The sequence below is a fragment of the Marmota monax genome, unplaced genomic scaffold, assembly GCF_021218885.2.
Source record: "Marmota monax isolate L192 unplaced genomic scaffold, Marmota_monax_Labrador192_F-V1.1 WCK01_AAM20220418_F8-fsc00006, whole genome shotgun sequence".
NCBI classification, from domain to species: Eukaryota; Metazoa; Chordata; class Mammalia; order Rodentia; family Sciuridae; genus Marmota; species Marmota monax.
In genome coordinates, this window is record NW_026693712.1 from 23,046,473 (window position 1) to 23,066,477 (window position 20,005).

The following is a 20,005-nucleotide window of genomic DNA, read 5'->3' on the forward strand; positions in this document are numbered from 1 at the left end:
TTCAATTGGTCTTCCTTCTAATTTCATAAGCTCCCCACCTTTTAAAAAACTTTATATTTATTCTTCTTCTCTACCCCAGCTCCTGCATATGAGAAAAAACATTCAACCCCTGACTTTCTAAGTCTGGCATATTTCACTTAGCATGATGCTCTCAATTCCACCCATTTATCAGAAAATGACATAATTTTATTCTTCTTTATGACTGAGTAAAACTTTTATTGTACATGTTTATCACATTTTCTTTATTCATTCATCTATTGAGAGATACATAATCTGGTTTCATAACTTGGCTATTGTGAATGGTGCTGCTATAAACATCTGTATGCATTATCACTATAGTATACTGATTTTAGACCATCTGGATAAATACCAAGGAATGGGATAGCTGGGTCAAATGATGATTCCATTCCTTAAAAATATGGAATACTTCTTGTATTTGTGTATCATCCTTGCCCAGGTATCATGCTAATCTCCTCTGAATTATTCCAATTTTTGTGTATATGCTGCCAAAGCAAGCATGACTTCTATTTCTTTTTTATTTTCCTTGAACAAAACTGTCACTCATATGGCTTCCAATAACTTGATATGAAATACTCCTTCTATAGCATAAGGACCAGTGAAGGGAGTGAAGAATACTGCATAGATTTGGCAGCTGTGATTGAAAGACATGATGCCTCATCCATATGTACAGCATATAAAGCCAGGAAACAACTGTTAATGCCCTTCTCAGAGAAGCTTCCAAGAGTCAAGATGATGGTGGAAGGTAAACAGTTACTCAGAGCAGAGGAGTTTGACCTCATAAAACCAAGATCTTGGTCAATCAGAGATCATGAAAGGAACAAGAAGCAAATCCAACTCAGTGCTGGGAGCTAATTGAACATGTGCCCAGGAGGTGGACTGCAGCATGCCATTTGGTTTTTATAAACAGCAAGAAGGGTATTTTTGTTGATTGATTTTTATGAATGTTTATGGGTATTTTTGTTGATTCATGGAATTCATCTCCAAACCAAGTGGCAGTAGTATTTAATCAGTCCTTTCCACTCTGATAGAATGTAAGATAAATAAAATAAATATGGACTGTTGAGTTTAAGCAGTATCTGTAAACATTCTTTTAAAAGAAAAAGAAGAAGGAAAAAAGTCATTGCTTTTTTTTTTTTAACAGAAACCTAGAGGAAGTTTATAGGCATATGGAAATCAGAAAAATAACTAATGAAATTTGCTCTGTGGTATCTAGTTTATCTTTTTGAATTATTATTTTTTCTATCTTTCTTTCTTTGAATGCAATTGTGCATAGATTTGCTGATGACAGCTTCTTATTCTATTGGCCTGGGGATTAGAAGGAAAAAAAATACCAGATAATGGAGAGGAGGGAGAAAATACTATAATGAAGCAGAAAGTGAGAGGAAATTATTAGGAATTGGGGGGATAATCGAAATCTTGCAGCCTACTAATTCTTTGCAAAACTTTTCTTATATGCTTCTTTACTCACCCCTAAAAGTCAGGCTTGTAGATGGTGATGGTGCACATGGGCCACATCCAGTTCTCTGCATAGGTTGAACACTTCAGCAGGGACATTTTTAGCAAATGTTGAGGATCTGTCTAATGATTCCTTTAATGCTTTGCCTCATTCCCAACCACTCTTGCTTGGGGTCAGGGAGAACACTTGGCCCTTTTCAGAAGAGCAGAAACAGATTGATTTGTCCTCTGTCAGCTATTAAGACCTGTCGACTGACCCACCAGGCAGCTCTGGAGGGGTCTGCCTACCAGCTACTCCTCCCAAGGAAGTTTTGGGATCACAGAAGGTTTCCAGCAGAGTTCATGGTTCATCCTCATTCCTGAAGCGAGACTCTGCCAGATGTTGTTTTTTTCTATACAGGGACCTCTCATTTAAGCAGCAGTCACCCAATCTAAAGATTTTTTAGAAGTCGTTTTCATATTCATTATTGAATATCTACTTTAATTATAATGGATATCTATTTAAATTATTTAAAGAACGTAGCTCTTTGATCATGAGTGCTCATTTCCAAAGACTGAAGATAGCAGAACTCAGCCTCCCCAAATCCTAATTAAAGGTGATAGCCTGAATTAGCATCTAACTACTTGCTATGTTTGTCACATTACTAGTGAAAGTAGTTTCAATGTTCTTATTTTATTTCTTACTTGAAGAGATTTTTTTCCCCTCACAAGCAAAAAGCCTAAGCTCTCTGTCTTAGTCCATTTGGGCTGCTCTAACAAAATGCCACAAACCAGGTGGCTTATACACAACAGAAGTGCATTTCTCAAAGTTCTGGAAGCTGAGAAGTCTAAGATCAAAGCATCAACAGCATCTGTGTCTGGTGAGGGCTCGACTTCTTATTTCACAGAATCACCTTTCTCAGTGTGTTTTCATGAAGACCCACCTGGCCCACTTTAAAAGGACACTACTCTGATTCAAGGGGGCTCTACCCTCATAACCTAATTATATTCCAAAGGACTCACCCCTTAATAAAGCCACAATGGAGTTTGAGTTTCTACATATGAATCTTGAAGGGTGTGTGGGGGGTGACACAGACTTTTGAACTTCCCAGAAGAAAGTGTGGTCAATTGTGTGATAGTCTGGTGGATCCCTGAAGTTTATGAGTGGTGATAATATCTTGGAAACAATGAAGGAACCACTCCAGAGTTTCCTAAGCATTATTAAGGCTTTCTCATTCTAATCTTTGTTTGAGGACTGATTATTTGATATTTGATGTCAATCACTATTTCTAAAACCTAGCTCGGTTGTTCTTGGTAACTAGGCAGTTTCAACATTTGTAACTTCTTTTTTAATAAGACACTATTTGAGAGGTTTAAAAATTAAGACAAAAATAGATGACACTAGTTCAGATTTTTTATTATCTCTTCACAAAAATATCAAGTAAAAAACTAGCTGTCTTACAACATAAGGCAACATGGGAGCTGTGAGTTTATTGTTCAAAGGAGCATGAGAGTTGCAAAAAAGCAGAGTTTCCCAGTATGCCCTTGGAATAGTGTTCCATAGTGAGCTGAGGGTCCTGGGGTATTTCAGGAGTGCACAAGGACTCATGGGGGAAAAAAAAAAGGTGTTATTGTCTTTTTTGTTTTTATGTAGTCCTTGGATGTTGTTCAGAGGGATCCATGACATTTTTCCACCAGTTGCTTCAACAGCCTGGTCTTATCTCTCCTATTGTAATGGTAATAGGCTTTACCCTTTGACCACAGGAATGGGATCATGAATCAAGTCAGAGCAACCAATATCCTTCTGGAAAAAGAATAGTTAACACAGGGTATGTTATCAAAGAAGGCCAAATTGGTTTATTTCCTCAGAATGTTTTAAATTATGGTTGTCAGGGAAGTTTCTAATTGGGTAGCTACAAGGAAGTGAGCCAAAAGTAGCAGAAAGTCATGTTCTTTCTCTGAGAAGCTAAACATGTTAGAAAATCACAATGCACAGACAGAAGCACAAGTGTATCTGAGGCTCATGTCCAGAGGTGCCAGAACACCAGCTTCCTTCTGCTCTTTCTATAGTTGACTGGATAATCTAATATAGTGCTCTTTTCCTTAAGCAAATTTAGTTTTTGTCACTTGCAGCCCAAGACTCCCAACTACAACAGTGACCTCAAATATAAAAGTATCTCACTTTCCTACTGCACTGCAGTTGAATCAAGTTTTATTTGCTCTAGTACATTGGATCAGGATGGCATATTACTGCAAGTGTAACTTGGCATTATTCTCTTTCTCTATATTCTTTCTGGCTGCCTCTGGAAGTGGTGCTTGGGGTAAGCCTGAGGTCCCTTAGGGAGGATCTGGGTTTTAAGTACCCACATTGAAAGAGAGTCTCACCTGTGTAAAGGACAGCATCAGTGCCATTTCATATCCCTCCAAGCTTACTTTGTCAGTGTGCTCCAGCCTCCTTCTAAGGATGCATCCCTGTGTCTAAAGTTTCCTCTAGAACCATAGAGAGCCCCTCTTCTCACATACATGGCAGGCTGAAAATATCAGAGAATTAACATTTTCAGGAACAAGCCTCAAACAATGATAATCAGTTGTTATATAAAAGGACCCCAGTTCCCTCACCTCTTTTTATTCTTCGTTCTTTTTAGTTATACATGACAGTTCTTAACTACCATTCAGAGATATAAGGTTTGAATTTTCTTATTTCGTTTTTGAAACTGTGGTTGCCCTCTGGAAGATAACTTAGTAATAATACTTTTATCATCGGCCTTCCCTTATGTGTGTAATTTCCCCATTCTCAACCAATGTGTCCTCACCTACTTGGTAAGTGACATGCACACAGATTCTGGCCTTATGGTCTGCTTCTGGGAGAATCAACTTAAGAAATGTGAGAAGTCAGTAATAAGAGATTTTTATATAGAAAATGTGGTTTAAAATTCTCAGAAAAGGGATCTGGAATTTACTGAAAAGCCAAGAGTTTTAAAAGATAAGAGGATAAGAAATAGTTTATTATTTATTTCCAATATCAGAAATAAGACCTTATTTTTATAGCCAAATGAAGTTTTGAGAGGAGTGTCAATAAAATTCAATGGAAAAAGAATAGTCAACAAATGATTCTGGATTAACCTTACAGCCGTATGCAAAAATAAAATGAAGTGAAAAAGGAGGACTCCAACCTTATACCATAAACAAAAGTTATTTGAAAATGGATCATGGACCTAAATGTAAGAGCTGAAACTGTAAAACTCTTAGAAGAAAACAGAGATGTCTTTTTGATCTTGGATTAGACAATGGATTTTTAGATACAATACAAAATGTTCAAGCAACAACAACAATAAAAATATAGACAAATTGGACTACATCGAAATTCAATGAAAATAACCCACTAACTTTTATGCTCCAAAGGGAACAACCAAGACAGTGAACAGATGACCTGGATGATATGATTGTCCATGTATAAAATCCAAAGGAAGCAACAATAACAATGAAAATATCTTCTGGAACTAAAAAGCAATTACAGCAAGACTGGAAGACACAAGGTGAACATACAAAGTCAATAACATTTTATATTCCAGCATAAATAAGAATTTGAAGTTAAAAACACATTACCATTTACTTTAGAACATACCTCTCCAATGAAATCTTTGGGTATAAATCTAACCAAATAAGTATAAGATCTATTTAAGGAAAACTACTGACATCTGATAAAAGAAATCACAAAAGTACTAAAATGGAGATATATTCCATATTCACACCTTGTCAAGATGTTAGCTTTTATTAGTATTATCAAGATACCAGTTCTTCCCAACTTGATCTACAGATTTAATACAATATCAGTTAAAATCCCAGCAAGGTATCTTGGGGATATCAGCAAACTGATTATAAAGTTTATTTAAAGAGGCAAAAAAACAAAATTGCAGCAGAAGAAGAAAGCTGGAGGACTGAAATTGCCAGACTTTAAGAGTTACCATACAGCTACAGAAATCAAGATAGTGTGATATTAGTTAAAAAAATAAAAAAAAAAAAAAACTGGACAAAACATCAGTGCATCAAAATAAAGAGCTCTAGCCAGGCGCCTTGGCATAGCTATAATCCCAGTGGCTTGGGAAGCTAAGGCAGGAGGATCACAAGTTGAAAGCCAACCTCAGCAAAAGCAAGGTGATGAGCAACTCAGTGAAACCCTGTCTCTAAAAAAGTACAAAATAGGGCTGTGGATGTGACTCAGTGGTTGAGTGCCCCTGAGTTTAATTTCCAGTACACACCCTCCCCCCTAAAAAAGAGAGCTATAAATAGCCCAACACATATCTAGTCAACTGACCTTTGACAAAGGGGCAAAGGAAATACAATAAAGAACATATAATCTTTTAAAAAATAGGGTGATAATAACTGAACACTCACAAGTCCTCAGTTTCAAAAAAATGCACTTAAACGTAGACCCTTACAAAAACACACTGAAAAATGGATCATAGACCTAAATGTAAATGCAAAAGCAAAAAAAAATACAAGAAGGTAATGAGAAAATCTAGATGACCTTGAGTTTGGCAATGACATTTTAGTTACAACATCAAAGGCACAATATATGAAAGAAAGAATTGATAAGCTTCATTTCATTAAAATTTAAAACTTCTGCCCTGTGGAAGACACTGTCAGGAGAATGAGAAGACAAGCCACAGACTGGGAGAAAATATTACAAAAGAACTGTTTGAAAAAGGAACTCTTATTCAAAATAGACAAAGAATTCTTAAAAACTCAAAAATAGGAAACCAAACAAAAACAGGACCTCAACAGATACTTCCTCAAAGAAGATACACAGGTGGTAAATAAACATATGAAAAGGTGTTCAACATCACATGTCATTGGGGATATGCCAGCTAAAACAACAACAAGATATCACTACACACCTATCAGCATGGCCCAAATCCTGAACAATGAGGATGGGGAGCAACAGGAACTCTTGCTCATCACTGGTGAGACTGCAAAATGGTGCAATTGCTTGGGAAGACAATTTGCAGTTTCTTGCAAAACTAAACATATTATTGCCGTAGATTCCAGAAATTGCACTCCTTATTGTTTGTCCAGGATTTGAAAATTATTTCTCTATATTAAATACAGATGTTTATTAGAGTTTCACTCAAAATTGTCAAAATTTAGAGGTATCCAAGATATCCTTTAGTAGGTGAATGAATAAACTATATTACATCCAGACAATGGAATATTATTCAGAACCAAGAAGAAATGATCTGTGGAGTCAGGAAAAAAATTTTTAAAAGCATGGAGAAGATTACCAGATTACTAAGTGGAAAGAGTCAATCTGAAAAGGCTGCCCACTTTGTGATTACAAATATATGACATTCTATAAATGGTAAAACTATGAGGACAGTAAAGTCTCAGTGTTGCCACAGGTTGGAAGGGAGGAAAGGATGAAAAGACAGGACATGGAGGACTCTTAGGGCAGTGAAATTACTCTACATGAAACCATAATGATGGATACATGCCAGTAATCATTTGTCCAAATTAGTAGAATGTACAACACCAAGACTGAACTCTAATGTAAACTAGGACTTTGGATGATTATGATACCTCCATATAGGTTCATCAGTATATATGTATACTGATGGGGATGCTGATACTGTGGGGAGCTATGCAAATGTGGTGGCAGAGAGCATGTGGGAATTCTCTGTGCCTTCTGCCCAATTTTGCTGTAAACCTAAAACTCCTCGAAAAATAAAGTCTATTTTTATTTTTTATAAATATATATTGTTTTAGTTGTAGATGGACACAATACCTTTATTTTATTTCTTTGTGTGGTGGTGAGGATTGAACACAGTGCTTCATACATACTAGGCAAGTGCTCTACCACTCAGTCCCAGCCCCAGCCCATAAAGTCTATTTTTTAAACAACAGAAAGATAACTTCTGTGTTGGAAGAAAATGTTTGCAAATAATAAAAAAAATGTTTTCAAAGTATATGAAGAATTCTTATAAGTTAAAAAAATGACAAAATAACACAATTGTAAAATGTGCAAAGAATTAGAATAGATATTTTCCCATAAAAGATACACAAATGGCCAAGAAACACACGAAAAGACCCTCAAAATCATTAGTCATTAAGGAAAAACAAATTCTTCTTACCCACTAGAAAGGCTATAGTAAAAAGATGGACTGCAACAAACACTATGAGGATGTGGAGAAACTGGAACCACCACAGATTAAGGGTGGGAATGTAAAACAGCTTAGCTACTTTAGAAAATGCTTTAGCATTTTCTTGAAAGGTTAAACAATGAGTTACCCAAGGACCCAGCAGTTCTACTTCCAGATATTACCCAAGAGAACTGTCTTCATATGTCCACGTAGAAACTTGTATATTATGTTCATAGCAAAATCAACCATGGGAGCCAGAAAGTGGAAGTAATTAAAATATCCATCAATCAAGGAAAAGCTAAACAAAATGTGGACTATGGAATATTATTTGGTTTATAAAACAATTGAAATATTGACACATGCTATAGCATGAATAGTGCTTGAAAACATGCTATATGAAAGAAGCTAGACACAAAATGTCTTTATTGTATGATTCCATGTTTACTAAATGTCCAAATTGAATTAGAATGTAAATTAATAGGTTCCGGGGTCTGGGAGAAAAGCAAAAAATAATAAAAAAAAAAAACTGCCAATATGTTCAGAGATTTTTTTTTGGTGGGGGATAAAAACGATAGATGGTGGTGGGTAGTAATTATGATTGCACAACTCTGTGAATATACTAAAAACTACTGGACTGTGCATTTTTCATGTTAAAGTGCATGGTATATGAATTATATGTCAATAAAGCTGTTACACCAAGAACAATTGGGTTTTATAAATTCCAATTGCAAAAGTCAAAAGAGTAGAGTGTTTTCTATTTATTTTTTTAAAATTCATTTCCTTATTTTTTAAATGCCAAATATAGGAAGAGGAACACTATTTAAATGGATTTCCAATAATTCCTAAGCAAATTGTCCAGATAAATGATTAGCTGCTGATGCAAATTTTTTTTTTCCAGCAGAGAGGTTACGTGAATGAAGTAAATTTCCTGGAGAAATGCTGAGGTAGTTCTGAAAGTAAGAGAATCCTGGTTCAGATCAGCCTGCACACCTAGAATGTAGTCTCCAAGTGCGCACACCTTCACTGCCAGTTATTGGCCACAGATAAGTTAGTTGTCTTCTCTGAAATACAATTTACTGATTTATTCAGTGATAGTAATTATATCAATTGCAGATTTGTTTTACCACAAATGTTGATTGAAAACTCCTGAGACCACACGACCCAGAGAAGGGGCCCAGCCACCCGCCTGCGCAGTAGACAGACCACCCCAACTGGAGGAGGGGCCCAGCCGCCCGCCTGTATGGTAGACAGACCACCTCAACTGGCGGAGGGGCCCAGCTGCCTGCCCGTGCCGTCACCGGACTGAGCTCTGGACAAACATAAGGTCTCCCCAAAATCCCCCACCTCATCAAACACCTTATGAGAAAAACTGATGGAACTCATCTTAGAAAATCCCACCAACCCTTAAAACCCATCAACCAGTGGGTGTGGCTACCAGCTCCGTTCTGCAGCGAATCAGGTGCCTGGTTTACATCTCAGAGAATAAGAGTAGAGAGGCCACAGGTGGAAGCTCAAGTCCTCTCACACTGGCTACCACCACCACTCTGAACGCAGAGACTCAAGCTAGAAATAGACAACGCCACCAACTGGAAGAAAAGAAAACAGAGTTCTGAGAGACATTTATTTTTCTTTTTTCTTTTTTCTTTCTCTTCTCTCTCTCTTTTCATCCATTCATCCAGTCTCCTCTACCCTTCCCCCTCTGGTCCTCACAACCTCAACATATGTGAAACCAAGAATTGTGCATGAAAAAGGTCTTTAACAACTGAATCACCAGAATAATATAATATAGAAGAATTTCATATGCCCTGTTAGGTGCAGGACAGGCTGAGTAAGTTGTCTGCAGGGCATGCCAAAAAAAGCTAGCTGCAGGGTAACCTGGCCACTCAAACCCTCTGTCTGGTTCTTTATCACCTGTTTGCTTCAAGCCCAAACGCCCAAGCCCCTGCTGAAGGCTGAGCGCCTTGCCCCCCTGATCAAGGCCGAACACTTAACCCCCTTGTGTGCCAACAAGGCAGCTTGCAGACCCAGAGACCCCATTAGATTTGGGCTATAAAAACTCCCTCCTGCTGGGCCTCTCTCTCTTCTCTCTTGCTCTCTCTGTCTCCTTTGCGCACGTGCCCTCTCCTCCCTCTCTCACTCTCTCTCTCTCCTTCTCTTTTTCTCTCTTCTCCTCTGTTGCACTGCTGCAATAAAGATCTCTTGGTTGCTCTGAGTGTTGTGGTCACTTTTCTTTCATGCCCCACCTCTCTCCCCCCCTTTTATTTCTTTTCTTTTTTCTCTTATTTTCTTTTTCCCACTCTTTTTTTCCTTGTTATTTGTTTTTCTCCTTCTTACTCCCTCTATCCCACTTGCAACCCCCTAAATTTTACTATTTATATGTAGGTTAATCCTATAAATACAGATAGGAGTTTGAATCTATACATTCTTCCATAAATTACCCAACTATTGGTTAGAGCTCTCCAAAGTTACTAAGTTAGATTAACCCCATACCCTCACTCCTTCCCCCCTAAACGTAACATCCTACACCTGAAATTCAGTTTTCTTCATTCTACCAGAAACGTTATGCCTTTCATGAAACTAAGGACTATATTTTTAAATGATAATTGAAACCAACATTTGTAGACATAAATTCTAGCTATAAATGTAGTAATAAGGAAAACGTGTGTTTAGATGATGTACTATTGATATTGGGAACTGTTAACATTGTCTTACTCCACAAAAGAGAGACTTTGGAACTATATGAGAGCAATATAAATATATAGGAGGAAAATCAAGAACACAAGAGTTTCAGAAAGCTGGAAAGAAATGTGAGCAGTATGAAAAGACAAGGAAAGAAAGGTCCACAGCAATTCAAGTCAACTCAAATTTAGAAGAGGTAATATCTGCAGCAGATGGAATGTCAGATAAAGAGTTCAGGATATACATGCTTCAGATGATCTGGAGTCTCAAGGAAGACATTAGACATCAAAATCAGACAATGAAAGATCACTTTGACAATGAATTACATAAACAAATCCAAGAAGCAAAAGATCAACTATACAGGGAGATAGAGGTTATTAAAAAAAAAAAAAACCAGAAATCCTGGAAATGCAGGAAGCAATAAACCAAATTAAAAACTCAAATGGGAGTATTAAAGCAGAGTAGAACACTTAGAAGATAGAACATCAGACAATGAAGACAAAGTATTTCAACTTGAAAAGAACATAGACAGCTCAGCGAGACTGTTAAGAAACTATGAGCAGAACATCCAAGAAATATGGGATAACATAAAGAGACCAAACTTAAGAGTTACTGGGATTCAGGAAGGTATAGAGGTCCAAACCAAAGGAATGAGCAAACTGTTTAATGAAATAATATGAGAAAACTTCCCAGACTTGAAGAATGAAACAGAATTCCAAATCCTAGAAGCCTACAGGACGCTGAATGTGCAAAATCACAAGAGATCCACACCAAGACACATTATAATGAAGATGCCCAATATACAGAATAAGGAGAGAATTTTAAAAGCTACAAGACAAAGGAAGCAGATTACATTTAGGGGTAAACCAATCAGGTTAATGGCTGATCTTTCAACACAGACTCTGAAAGCTAGAAGATCCTGGAACATATTTCAAATGCTGAAAGAAAATGGGTTCCAACCAAGAATAGTGTATCAAGCGAAATTAAGCTTCAGGATGGAAGATGAAATTAAAACCTTCCATGGTAAACAAAAGTTAAAAGAATTTGCAGCTAGAAAACCAGCTCTTCAAAACATCCTTGGCAAAACATTACAGGAAGAGGAAATGGAAAATAGCAATGAAAACCAACAGTGGGAGGTAGTACAGTAAAAGGAAAAAATAATCAAAGAGGAAAAACAAATCATGTTAAGTAACATAAATAAACAAATATGGCTGGAAGTGCAAACCATATCTCAATAGTAACCCTAAATGTTAATGGTTTAAACTCACCAATGAAGAGACACAGGCTAGTAGAATGGATCAAAAAAAGAAAAAAAGATCCAACAATATGCTGCCTACAGGAGATGCATCTGATAGGAAAAGACATAAATAGACTGAAGGTGAAAGGTTGGGAAAAATCATATCACTCATATGGACCTCGGAAGCAAGCAGGAGTGTTCATACACATATCAAATAAAATAGACTTCAAGCCAAAGTTAATCAAAAGGGATAAAGAAGAACACTACATACTGCTCAAGAGAACCATACACCAACCAGACATAACAATCATAAATATATATGCCCCAAACAATGGTGCAGCTATGTTCATCAAACAAACTCTTCTCAAGTTCAAGAGTCAAATAGACCACAATACAATAATTATGGGAGACTTCAACACACCTCTCTCACCACTGGACAGATCTTCCAAACAAAAGTTGAATAAAGAAACTATAGAACTCAACAATACAATTAATAACTTAGACTTAATTGACAAGTATAGAATATACCACCCAACATCAAGCAGTTACACTTTTTTTCTCAGCAACACATGGATCCTTCTCAAAAATAGACCATATATTATGTCACAGGGCAACTCTTAAAAATTATAAAGGAGTAGAGATAATACCAAGCATCTTATCTGATCATAATGGAATGAAACTGGAAATCAACAATTAAAGAAGGAAGGAAAAATCCTATATCACTTGGAGAATGAACAATATGTTACTGAATGATCAATGGGTTACAGAAGACATCAAGGAGGAAATTAAAATATTCTTAGAGATAAATGAAAACATAGACACAACATATCGGAATCTATGGGACACAATGAAAGCAGTTCTAAGAGGAAAATTCATTTCTTGGAGTTCATTCCTTAAAAAAAGAAAAAAGCAAAAAATAAATGATCTCATCTCAAAACCTTAATCTCAAAAACTTCATCTCAAAACCTTAGAAAAAGAAGAGCAAAACAATAGCAAAAGTAGTAGAAGGCAAGAAATAATTAAAATCAGAGCTGAAATCAATGAAATTGAGACAAAAGAAACAATTGAAAAAAATTGACAAAACTAAAAGTTGGTTCTTTGAAAAAATAAATAAGATCTACAGACCCTTAGCCATGCTAATGAAGAGAAGAAGAAAGAGAATTCAAATTACTAGCATACAGGATGAAAAAGGCAATATCACAACAGACACTACAGAAATACAGAAGATAATTAGAAATTATTTTGAAACCTTATACTCCAATAAAATAGAAGATAGTGAAGGCATCGATAAATTTCTTAAGTCATATGATCTGCCCAGATTGAGTCAGGAGGATATACACAACCTAAACAGACCAATATCAATTGAGGAAATATAAGAAGCCATCAAAAGACTACCAACTAAGAAAAGCCCAGGACCGGATGGGTATACAGCAGAGTTTTACAAAACCTTTAAAGAAGAACTAATACCAATACTTTTCAAGCTATTTCAGGAAATAGAAAAAGAGGGAGAACTTCCAAATTCATTCTACGAGGCCAACATCACCCTGATTCCTAAACCAGACAAAGACACTTCAAAGAAAGAAAACTACAGACCAATATCTCTAATGAACATAGATGCAAAAATCCTCAATAAAATTCTGGCAAATCAGATACAGAAACATATCAAAAAGATCGTGCATCATGATCAAGTAGGATTAATCCCTGGGATGCAAGCCTGGTTCAATATACGAAAATCAATAAACATCATTCACCACATCAACAGACTTAAAGATAAGAACCATATGATCATCGCAATAGATGCAGAAAAAGCATTCGACAAAGTACAGCATCCTTTTATGTTCCAAATACTAGAAAAACTAGGGATAACAGGAACATACCTCAACATTGTAAAAGCTATCTATGCTAAGCCTCAGGCTAGCATCATTCTGAATGGAGAAAAATTGAAGGCATTCCCTCTAAAATCTGGAACAAGACAAGGATGCCCTCTCTCACCACTTCTGTTCAACATAGTTCTCGAAACACTGGCCAGAGCAATTAGACAGATGAAAGAAATTAAAGGCATAAAGATAGGAAAAGAAGAACTTAAATCATCACTATTTGTAGTTGACATGATCCTATACCTAGCAGACCCAAAAGGTTCTACCAAGAAACTTCTAGAGCTAGTAAATGAATTCAGCAAAGTGGCAGGATATAAAATCAACATGCATAAATCAAAGGCATTCCTATATATCAGTGACAAATCCTCTGAAATGGTTATGAGAACAACCACCCCATTCACAATATCCTCAAAAAAAATAAAATACTTGGGAATCAACCTAACAAAAGAGGTGAAAGAACTATACAATGAAAACTACAGAACCCTAAAGAGAGAGATAGAAGAAGATCTTCGAAGGTGGAAAGATATACCTTGTTCATGGATAGGCAGAACTAATATCATTAAAATGGCCATATTACCAAAAGTACTCTATAGGTTTAATGTAATGCCAATCAAAATCTCAACGGCATTCCTCGCAGAAATAGAAAAAGCAATCATGAAATTCATCTGGAAAAATAAAAGACCCAGAATAGCAAAAGCAATTTTAAACAGGAAGAGTGAAACTGGCGATATAGCGATACCAGATTTTAAACTATACTATAGAGCAATAGTAACAAAAACAGCATGGTACTGGTACCAAAACAGGCAGATAGACCAATGGTACAGAATAGAGGACACAGAGACCATCCACAAAATTACAACTACCTTATATTTGACAAAGGTGCCAAAAGCATGCAATGGAGAAAGGATAGTATCTTCAACAAATGGTGCTGGGAGAACTGGAAATCCATATGCAACACATGAAATTGAATCCCTTTCTCTCACCTTGCACAAAAGTTAACTCAAAATGGATCAAGGAGCTAAGAATCAAACCAGAAACTTTGCATCTAATAGAAGAAAAAGTTGGCCCTAATCTACATCTCGTGGGGACAGGCTCCAAATTCCTTAGTAGGACATCTATAGCACAAGAGTTAAAATCAAGAATCAACAAATGGGAGATATTCAAATTAAAAAGTTTTTTCTCAGCAAGAGAAACAATAAGAGTGGTAAATAGGGAGCCTACATCCTGGGAACAAATATTTACCCCTCACACTTCAGATAGAGCCCTAATCTCTAGAGTATACAAAGAACTCAACAAATTAGACAACAAGAAAACAAATAACCCAATCAACAATTGGGCCAAGGATCTGAACAGATACTTCTCAGAGGAGGATATACAATCAATCAACAAATACACGAAAAAATGCTCACCATCTCTAGCAATCAGAGAAATGCAAATTAAAACCACTCTAAAATACCATCTCACCCCAGTAAGAATGGCAGCCATTATGAAGTCAAACAACAACAAGTGCTGGCGAGGATGTGGGGAAAAGGGTACACTTGTACATTGCTGGTGGGACTGCAAATTGGTTCAGCCAATTTGGAAAGTAGTATGGAGATTCCTTTGAAAGCTGGGAATGGAACCACCATTTGACCCAGCTATTCCCCTTCTCAGACTATACCCAAAAGACCTTAAAAGAGCATACAACAGGCACACATTTACATCAATGTTCACAGCAGCACAATTCACAATAGCTAGACTGTGGAACCAACCCAGATGCCCTTCAATAGATGAATGGATAAAAAAGTGGCATTTATACACAATGGAATATTACTCAGCACTAAAAAACAACAAAATCATGGAATTTGCAGGGAAATCCATGGCATTATAGCAGATTATGCTAAGTGAAGCTAGCCAATCCCTAAAAAATAAATGCAGAATGTCTTCTTTGATATAAGGGGGGGCGACTCAAAACAGAGCAGGGAGGAAGAGCATGAGAAAAAGATTACCATTAAATAGGGACGAGAGGTGCGTGGGAATGGGAAAGAGAAGGGGAATTGCACGCAAGATGGTAGGAGACCCTCATTGTTATGCAAAATTACATATAAGATGATGTGAGGGGGAAGAAAAAAAGAGAGAGAGAAATGTGGCACAGTAGATTGGGTAGAAAGAGGGGAGGGGAGGAAAGGGGGGGATAGGAAGGGCAGCACAATACAATAGACACTAGTATGGCCCTATGTATAAATGTGGCTGTATAACCAATGTGATTCTGCAATCTGTACACGTGGAAAAATAAGATTACATACCCCATTTGAATCAAATGTATGATATGTAAAGATCATTGTAATGTTTTGAGCAACTAATAAAATTTTTTTTAAAAAAAAAGAAAACTACTATGTGCTAGACACACTTCTAGTGCTATTGCCACCATGATAGAGAAGACAAATAACTCTCTCCTATTAGAGCTTGCCTTCCAGATAGGAAGACAGACAGAAAACAAAGTGAATAAATAAACAAGACAAGTTCTGTCAATGAAAATGCTATAAAGAAAGATAACGGGGATTATATGGTCATGAGTGGTAGTGAGATGAGGAATGATTTGAGGCCTTTTTCTAAAAATGATGTTTAAGTGAAGGACAGAAAAATAAGGGAACAAGTTCCAAAGATATCCAAGAAACTTTCTAGGCTAAGAGAACTCCAACTACCAAGGTCATGAAAGGATAGCAAAGTAGAGATGGAAAATGGGAGAAAGAGGTATGTTCAAGACAGATCATCCTGGCAAGATCATGGGGAAGGGGAAATTGTCAAGACTGATGTTGGAGGTCTTTAGAAGCCATAAATGTACAGGGTTAAGACCCACTGTAAGGCTGGGGTTGTAGCTCAGTGGTAGAAAGCTTGCCTAGCACATATGAGGCACTGGGTTCGATCCTCAGCAACACATATAAATAAAATAAAGGTATTGTGTCCATCTAAAACTAAAAATATTTTTAAAAAGAGGCTATATAGAAAAAAATTTCCCTCCCTGTTTAGTAAATGGTATTCAATTTTAATAAAGCACAATAAAGCCACTGTCCAACAGTCCAATTCTCTTAAGGATTGCAAGAGGGAGTGTGATGTGGCTGTGACATCCTTCTCCTGTTGACAATCAGGGATGACCTAAATACTCGGATCAGCAGGCCAGTGGCACCTCTTCTCCCTCTTCACTCTTTGTGTATTCTTCTCAAAATGTGGACTCCGTCGAATGAGGTCAAGCTTCTTAGGAGAGAAGCAAGTAGGAAATCCTCTGGCTTCCTGGCTAGCAGCTCCATTAGTGGATGTACCTTGTACCATACTGTGTGCAAAATGAGTGCTTTCTCTTTTTCAATTAGAACTGATCAGCGTGACTAATACGAAAGGGCCCGCTACTTTAAATCTGCTCAGGATTACCATTTGGGCCCCGTGGGCAGCCACAACACAACCATGGGGCACTCACACAGGGCTGCTCTACATAAGTACAGGAAAAGCACAGCCCTAGGAATCAGGCACAGGGAGCTCTGATAAAAAGCCAAACTCCTGTAACTTTGCATGTTTCTATTGCTACCTGTGATGGTGGGCTACTCTCACCTGGAGGACCAAATATCCTCTGTCAACCTCTTTAATCCAAAAAGAAAGATGCTTCCTTTTTCACTTACTGTAGTGACTCAGCTATTAAGGGAGGGGGCTGAAATATGTTAATCGATGTAAAATAAAAATTCACTTTCATTTTTCTTGTTTTGAAATATTGTAAGAAATTTTACATTCTAGCTCCTAGCCACACCTCTCTAAGGGAAGATTCATTCACTTTTTTTTTTTTTTTAATTTCAACTGGGGTCATGAGGCAGAAGTGAGAGCTGGTATGCTTCCTTTTCATCTCTTTTAATTGAACTTTCCACAAACTGAATGAAAACAGAAACAAGTTTACTTGTTATTTTGTATTTGAGGAAACAGGGATATGGCGGTCTCTCCAGCTAGACACAGAAAAATAAAAAAACAAACAAATAAATAAGTACATTGGCTTAGACCTGTTTTAGGAATCCCTTCCATAGCCAGGCATCATTTATTTTCATTATTAGAAGGATTATTAGAAGGAGGCCCTCAATTAGATTCTCCCTGGCAATTGATTTCTCAATGACAACAAGCACTCTCCAATATTTCAAAATCATTATAATCACAAGATCTATCTTTAGAAAAACATCCACAAGTATAAGATGGAGCCATGATATAAAATGAGATCACTCACAGCAATCAATTTGCTTCACTGTGAGCTCTGCACTGGGGATTAGCAATGGAGGAGGAGGAAAGGATGAAGAGAGTATAATAGTCTGATCAATAGATGAGCAAAGAAATGCATGGTACAGGGTTTGGAAAAAAATTCTAATACTTTAAAAAATTAATGTCAAATAATTATTTTATGCTGAGAGTAGAACTAAGACTATAGCCAACTATGGATACCATATGAAACTGTGTCTTAATCATATTGATTTATTAACAACCCAAAATGTATGCATGACCATAGTTTCTGAGAAATACACTCCTCCTATACTCTTTGTGCAGTAACTGTTTTTCATCATGGCATATCAGCATTAATTTTAGAGACTGAATTTCTAATATGACTTAAAGATGCAATTGTGGTGAACATATTTTATCCTGTTGTAACTATGCAGCAAAGTTGCTGGTGTAGAAGAATTTTTTTTTAAATCATGCAGGAGTGGAAGTATTGGGTGAAAGAGCTTTTTTCAAGTGAGAGACATAGATAAATGTAGGTTAAGACAGTAGTGCTTCCAAGCCAGTTTCAGCCTCCCTTGTACAGAAGCAACTATATAGTCTCCTGTATAAACTCCACAATGAAAAATGATCAATGGGTCTGTCTAGTGCTTCCAAAACTGAATGTGGTCCATGGCCATGACCCATGAACACAGGAAGTTAAGGCAGCTTCTAGGCTGTATTCAAATTATTACAAGCCTCTCAGCTGGTCTTTTGTTGCATCCTCAAAGTGACCTTTCCTGTGACTCACATTTGAAACAACTTATGAAAGCCGTTCCCTATGTCAAACTTCATTTCATTCAATTTTCTTCTGGTTGAAAATTGACACTAAAGATGTTTTGTCTTTCAGAACACTTTCCTTTGGGAGCCAAAGGCCTGATGATGGATAATCCTTCCTGAAGGTTTTATGGCAGGGTTTCACAAAGCAAACATTTTTTCCCCCTTATTTTATATCACCCTGACAAACAGAAATGCTGAGCCATTTAATTACAGAGCCTGCCTGACACATCCAGAAAGTCAGATATTCTGGCGGCGTCTAGCTGAAGGGGAAAAATGTACTGAATTCCCAGAGTTACTTGTCAAGACAATGACACCAAGGAAACGAGTAAACAATGTGGTGGGCCCAACAGCAGATATATGGCATGCTGGAGTAGTCCCTGAGGCTCTGTGTCAGCGCCATTAGCCCTGCAGCCTTGCATCCCAGGAGGGCAATGCTTTGAGCCAGCCATGATGGGCAGAGATCTGAAGAGCAATGGTCAAGGCACAGATCCATGTGTCATGAGCTGGTCTGTGTTTATAGAGAATTCCCATTCTAGAACATGCACTCTTAATTCCCAAATTGATTCACAGAAAGAATCTGCACAGATACACAAAGGCAAGTTAATACTTCTTCACAACTCCAGGGTATGACAGACAGACCCTATGACCACACAGATGTACACTAAGATATTGTATCCTGTCTTATGCCAAAGCTCCAACATATCATCAAAACATGCTCATTTTCTTCATTTATTGCCCTTTCCTCCCTCCATCCACATCAGTTAATTCCTGTGATAATTTTTATAATAAACAAACAGAAGTTTGCAAGTCACTTTTTATACAATTTTTGAGTGCATGCTTTGAAATTCCTCCTGTTTTCTTTCTTCTGAACATCACAAAGAAAAACAGGAAGAAGCACACCTACTATCGGACAGGTAATAACTCTGGGATTGAGCAGTGGAAATGATAGACAAGGTCACTGTCTTCAAAGAAATTATATTAAGATTGGGGGGGGGGGTGGGGAACAGAAAATAAACATGTAAAATATTGAGATTACTTTGCAGTTGTAAGTGCTCTGAAAAGAATAGAATACTACAGAAAGTTGTTAGTGGTGGGACTTCCCTAGGTGGCCGGGGAAGTTCACTCTGAAAGTGAAGACTTTTGATTTGAGACAAGAATGATGAACTGATAAAATATTTGGATGTTGAGAATTGCAGGAAAAAGAAGTAAAATGTCTAAATGGTCTAAGATAGAAATGAATGTAGATATGCTTTATGGGAAAAAAAGGTCAATGTGGCTGGAGAGTAATGAGTGATGAGTCTAGTAGACAGAGGAGTTGAGGAGGTTTTTAGAGGTCAGACCATGGAAGGCATTGTAGCACATATTTTGAAAAGGAAGAAGTTCAAACTCTTAATTTTCAAACAGTGTGATTCCAATGTCCAATATCTTAAAGAAATTTTTTTCTCTCTCTCTTCCCCCCCCCCTCTCTTTTCCTCTCTCTCACACACGTACCAGACCCCATAACAAAATTTAAGAAAGTGGAAATATGACAGATAAATCCATATTATAATACTAGAAATGTAATTCACATGAAAAATCCA

The 20,005-nt window shown here is 37.1% G+C and overlaps 1 non-coding gene across 1 annotated transcript; it reads right to left on the minus strand.

Annotated features, from left to right (window-relative positions):
• Nucleotides 1-412: 412 nt before the first annotated feature.
• Nucleotides 413-519, minus strand: LOC124103787 (U6 spliceosomal RNA). The gene has a single exon (XR_006855272.1). It is a non-coding gene; the product is annotated as a U6 spliceosomal RNA (small nuclear RNA).
• Nucleotides 520-20,005: the final 19,486 nt, after the last annotated feature.